The sequence below is a fragment of the Macaca thibetana genome, chromosome 17, assembly GCF_024542745.1.
Source record: "Macaca thibetana thibetana isolate TM-01 chromosome 17, ASM2454274v1, whole genome shotgun sequence".
Taxonomy (NCBI): domain Eukaryota; kingdom Metazoa; phylum Chordata; class Mammalia; order Primates; family Cercopithecidae; genus Macaca; species Macaca thibetana.
The window spans coordinates 85,716,026-85,722,752 of NC_065594.1; positions in this window are offsets into that span (position 1 = coordinate 85,716,026).

Below are 6,727 nucleotides of genomic sequence, written 5' to 3' on the forward strand. Positions count from 1 at the left end.
ATACATACTCAAAAGTCTAACAGATACCATGCTGAAACGGGGAGTCCGTGATCACTCTTGACTAGAAACTCTTTTGGAGTCTTATATCAAGAAAGAAAAGAGAAAGTGATAAACAAAAATGTCACTAATGGCATATCTTGTAATTGTGGAAATACAGTAACCATTCTGAAACTCTGCTACCCTAAGCAAGCATGGGAAAGGAGGACATTCATTAGCAATTGGGAGATAAAGGAGAAAAGCTGATAAGACATCTGAAACTAGACATTAATTCTGAGTGAGCAAAATTAACAGCAATGCATGTGAATATGTGTATGTACAGTTATCTATATCTGCATTTATATTCTACCTGTCTATCAATACATACGTATGTATCTGATTCAAAGGGAGCAGAAATGGAGGAAATCTCAAATATTTGTTATATGAGGAACTATGAATATGAAAAGAAACTGAAAACTATATTGTTGGAGAGAAGATTGAGGAAGTTTTTTTTCTAAAAAAAAAAGGGGGGGCATTAAGGAGAGAACAGAAAATAACAAATAAGAAGAAGAGATTACATTTCTTTTCTTTTCTCCATGATTATTGAGAACGGTGATGAAAAACAGAGAGTGAGATGACAATCCAGTATAAAGAAGTCATTGGTGTGAAAAAGGGGAATAACGTGCCTGGAGGAAAGTTTTGTAAAATTAGAGGAGTTTGCTCCAAAGCCAGATTATCAGTTGGTGGATGTGTTACAAAGATAATTAAGGAAAATTTTAAGGTCTTCATCAGTCTTCTATTATTATGATCTGAGATTATACCTCTGAAACAGAATTTGTTAAAGTCCTGGGTCAACAGACTACAGTCTTTCTAACTTTTACATAGTCATTCAGACTTACATGGCTTTCAAAACTAGCCTTTAGGAATATAAAACCTACATAAGACCTTGTTCAATGCATTGTCCCAGAGGTATTGATGAAATCACTACATAAACTTCAGACTTTGACAATAATTTATACATCTTTTAAACAATCTGTTGACTTTATTAACATTCTTAATGTTTTCAGGAGTACTGTGAGACCACCAAGTGTTCTATCTTTACATACCTTATCTGCCCCATTATAATAGCCACTTCACATTATTCATCTATATGTATATAATTTAATTGTATTTAATCCTAACAACACATAGTAACTACTACATATAAGGAAAGCATTTTATGGAACAATTTTATAAAACCAGTGACTAAAGATTAAAAAGAAAAGAAAATAATTGTTTACCAACAGAAGCAAAAATATGCCAAATAAAAATTATCACATTTTTATTAGTATGTTTGCACTGCATTCTTAACTCTAGTTTGTAAGTTCCATTCATGAAAACAGAAACCACAGCAGTTTTATTTACCTGTTTTCACAGCGGGAGCACAGTTCTTGCCACATAGCGTCAGAGGTATAGAATGGATGAATTTAAAACTGTATATAGAGTTTCGCAATATTTATTTATCTAAAAAATACTGACTAAGCATATACCATACACCAGGTGCAGTTCTAAACTAAGGTAGAACAGTGACTAAAACAGGCAGTCCTTGATCATCTGGAATTTATATTCTAGTAAAAGAATTAACTGTGGTGTGGGGGAGAATACTTATTCCCAAAAGATAGTGATGGAAGATTTCTTAGAATTAAGGAAAACTTGTTGAAATTCACTTTTCAATTCTGAATTGAGTCATCTCTATAAGGAAGAGCCATATAATATTGGAATTACAACAGTGCTTTCCAGTCCTTAGGCATTTTGACCCATCTGAAGAACCTGACTTAGGGGCAGGCCCAGCAATCTGTGTTTTAATAAGCCCTCCTGGTGATTCTGATGCACATGAGACTATAAGAATAACAGCTCCAAATCAATGACACATAAACTTAACTGCATCTTAGAATCACCTTGGGGAGATTTTAAAATGCCCATACCTGGGTCTCATGTCCAGACATTCTGATTTAATTAGCCAAAAGTGGAGTCTGAACATAAGGAATTTCTGAATTCCCCAGGTGATTCTTCTGTGCATCCATATTTGAAAACTACTGCTGTACAACGTCATCAGGATTTGCTACCTAAGCGATCTGTCTCTCCTTACTATTCTTTCCCTGTGAAATTTCATCTATGTTTCATCTCCATTCTTATTCATACAATGATTCCCTGGTCTATAAATCTTCCCCACATTGTAGGGTCTTTATGAGAATGCTTCTACCAGCATGTATTGCAGATATGTCAGGTTGAACACATTCAAAACTAAACATGTGTCCCTGCAATTTGCTCCCTCCCCAGAGGCCGGATGGGGCAGCATTGGTGAGTTCAGGCACCAGACAGAGCTGCCTCACTCCTCAGCTCCAGAGATACTGTTCACGCCACTCTCTTTGTGGATGGCACCTCTGGTACTGCGCTGAGACAATCTGAAGCTTGGGGGCTCTGCCCTGTTCTGCTGGGTTTGAACAGTGCCAGACAGAGGGGAACTGACTTAAACTCTTTGTACCTCAGTTTCCTCCCCTTTGAAATGGAAATAATAAAACATACTGCTAGGGTTATGCTGATGATCAAAAGAACTGATTTATGTGGAACAGTACTGACATGGAGCAAACAATCAACTGTAAACAGATGTGCTGGAAATAGATCAGAGCCATTGTTAAAAGAAAGAAAGTGAAAGGCCCAAGATATTGTCAGGGCAGTAGTTATCACCTCCTTAGACTAATGCTACCACAATTTACAAAAACCGTTGCCTATCCGTTCCTTTTTTTTACTTTCTTTATTCATTCAATAATTCCTTTGAGCTCATCTCCCTAATTTTTCTGTATGCATCTTCCCCTCCTTTCTCTTGCCATAGAGATATTTCAAGATTTACGTTTTCTTCTTTAATTGAAATGGTGGCTTCTGTTCTGATCTATCTATGTCCACCCCATCTGCTTGCAATCTTTCCCTCACATTGCCAGCAGAAAATCCCTCTTAAGAGTGAATAACACTCAAAATAAAACACCCATCAGATCCCTCCCTTTGACTAAAATGTGTCCACATCTCCCAGCTGCCTGCAGTTAGAGCTCCATCCTTTATAAAGCCAAGGCAACCTGTAACCACGTGTGACTAATCACACACGGTCGCCATTGTTGTCTTCTTTGTCGGCCTCAGCATTAGATTATTTGCATCTTGAAGAGGGTGGTTGCATCTCTTTCATCTCTAAAATCTCAGTGACTGAACAGTGTCTTGTGTACAGAGGTGTTCCGTAAATTCTTGAATGAATGGAAGAAAAGAAGATTCACACACCGGCAGGCTGGAGGAACAGAGGTAGAAATAGATAGAGGGATTCATGGAGGATGGTGGAGTCATAATACAGTTTAATGTGGCCAGGCATCATGGTGAATGCCTGTAATTCCAGCATTTGGGGAGGCTGAGGATGGAGGATCTCTTGAGTCCAGGAGTTCAAGACCAGCCTGGGCAACATAGCAAGACCCTGTCTCTATAAAAAGTACAAAAAATTACCTGGGCATGGTGATGAATGCCTGTAGTCCCAACTACTCTGGAGGCTAAAGCATGAGGATTACTTGAGCCCAGGACTTCAAGGCTGCAGTGAGCTACGATTGTGCCCTGCACTCTGGCCTAAATGACCAAGCAAGACCCTGTCTTTAACAACAAAAACAAAAATATAGTTTAATGTAAACTATTGCTCATATTTTAATGCTATTAATTAACAGAAGCATCATATATAAGACATACTATTAGCAGAAACATAATTGAGTACATAGAAAGCATACAGAGTATATATTGTGGTCAGACAAAATAAAATAAAGAAATTACCTTGTCTGTTTCACTGTTTGGAAAACCAGGATCAATTAAGCACTCAGATGGATACATAGATAGATCCAAGGGACACTAAATGAGCTAAAATATTCTTATTCTTAGGAAAATCAGGTATAATTCTGGCCTAATGGTAAGCCTGTAATTTTCCTGAGTGAACAGTGTTATACTGTTTTATAAGCCTGTCTTTCAAAATGTGTAAAAAATATAATGAAAAGGAAATGAAAGTTTTGTTTGTGTTATCAATTCAGAAATGATTCAGCCAGTTCTGTGCTATTGTGTGTGTGTTTTTTTCTTTTTCCGTTTCTCTGTGAAACTATCTTAAGATGTTTTATTGATATTTCCAGATTATTCATTTCAGGAAGTTTAGGACTTCATTTCAAGTAGTTTAGGACATCTTGGCTCATCCTGGGGAGGCTGCAATTATGGAAAAAGTAAAATACAGTTGCACTGGCTCAATTTCACTGGTGTGTTGAAATCACATCAAGCCCTCCCTCAGCAGACCCGGCCACAGAAGGCACGCTGAGGGCTGCAGGAGGCATCCTCCTGCATATGGCTGAATTTTGCCTCCTGCAGTTTCTACCAGTCGTCAGTTCTTGCAAGACTGACGAACATCATATCGGGAGTGGCTACAGTCATGGAATTCTCACTGCTGCCTCATTACCCTGCCTTTCCTACCTCCACTTTGAACCTAAAAATAACTTTGGAGAAGAGGAATACATTTCAAAAGTAATTTATAAATCTAGACTTCAATTGCAAAGTCTGTCCTGGACATTTGATTCTGCATATAAACACTGCTGGTTAAAGTAGAACGTCTGAACCCACTCACAGAGACCATTCACATCGGAAACAGGCAAAGGCCTGTGTTACATGAAGGTGTTCACGTAATAGGACTGTGGTTCTGGGAGTACTTTGCAAGGTGGATTTCATTGTCATATCCTGTGTGGTATTCACAATACTAACAGTAAGTGTGACATGGCCACTGACCACTCACAGACTCACGATCCATCAGCATAAACTTGAGCTGTAAATATCAACTATAGCTACAAGATGCAAACCAGTGCACAATCAGCTGCATTTATATCCGATTCCTGGATTAGTGGTTTTAAACTTTGCTGCACATTAGAATCATCTGGGAACTTTAGATGATAATGATGTGGCAATGTATGTTCATTGATTGTAACTAATATACCGCTCTGGTGTAAGACGTTGATAGCGAGAGAGGCTGCACATGTTTGCTAATATACCGCTCTGGTGTAAGACGTTGATAGCGAGAGAGGCTGCACATGTTTGAAAGCGGGGTCAGATATGGAAATTCTGTGTACTTTCTGCTCAGCTTTGCTGTGAATTTAAAACTGCTCTTTAAAAAAATGAAGACTATTAAAAAGAAAAGGACTGGTTATATTTGGACTTAATATTGGTTGTGACATGGATATGGGATTTTGGAGAGTGCTCAAGTAATTCTATAAGGCATAAAACTTTTAGAACTTTGTGTTGGATGAATTGAATTTTTAACACTATTAGCCTTCTTTTTCACGGCAGAGGGATGCCAATCATCATCATGCTTTACTGGTTTCACAATTTAAAAAACACAGGTGAGTACTGAAATAAGGATGTGTATTTGCAGTCAATATTCAGATTTCTAGATCAAGAGTGTGCAATTTCAAATTCTAAGTTTATTCCAGACTTTGAAGAGTTAACTGATGCATCTCTAAGTCGACCAGTTTCCTTCTCTGTCCTATCTGCCTTCGTCACAAAAGGAAATTCACATAAATTGAATATGCTTTCTTTGAGGCTTCCTGTCATTCAATGGGTTTAGCTAAGGTTCTAGTGCAGCAAATTTTTCCATTGGTTGGAAAGTTGAACTTGACTTTCTGCATTTCTAAAAATGCTCAAATTCTATGATACATATTTTTTTCTTAATGCTACCTAAAGTTTAAAGTAAAAAATCAAAGCTGACAAACCAGAAAATAAAATATTATACATTGGTAAAAGAAAATAAATAAGTTTAAAAATGTTATGCAACACTAATGAAATATAGGTAAAAATAGCAAAGTTCTCATCTTTGAAGAAAAATAATAAATGCAATTACTTCAATAGTTGGTAGGTTTATGAAAATACAATTTATATCCTATTGATGTATCACCTAAAAATAAATAACAATTGCTATCAAGACTGAAATATTGTAGAAAGGAGAATTACTTCTCCAAAAGCTATGGAAAAACTCAGAATTCATAGTGTGATTACAAACTCAGTAAGTGCCCAATAAATATTTGCTGAAGATGTAAGAATTATAACAGGGTGACTTCAGATATACTAGTGCTAACCACTAACAGGAATAAAATGAGTACACATAACAATAATTTTTTTTTTCTGTTCCTGAGTATACAGTGAAGGAAATTTCAATAAAATAGCAAGTGTTTCCTAACCTAGAGAGTTTATTTCTACTGTCTTTTTTGAAGCCTCATTTATTTGTAGCTTTTATTCTTAACAAAGAGAACTGTACACTGACACAACTGATTTTCTGAAAAGTTAGAAAAGAAAGAGTAATGGGTGATGTGAATATAACAAAAATTGCAAGGTACCTGCAGTCAATAGTATCAATAATGAAGAGGTGTAATGGTGACTGTATTAAAGAGCTGGGTGATTTGAATTATTAACAATCCACAACTCTTGCCAATTCAAGGCTCATGAGAAATGCACTTATATTCTTCCCACATTAAGATCCTCACTTTTGTATATATTTATAAAGCTGCTGTATGTGAGGTACAGAGATGTCAAGGAATCCTTTTGGATCTGTGAAATATTTCAGCCATAATTTACAAATGCAGCGAATCCTGCATCTAAACTTTTCCAGCTATCCCCTGTCCCAGCACGCCCCATCCCATTTTACTATACATAATCTGTCATTCTG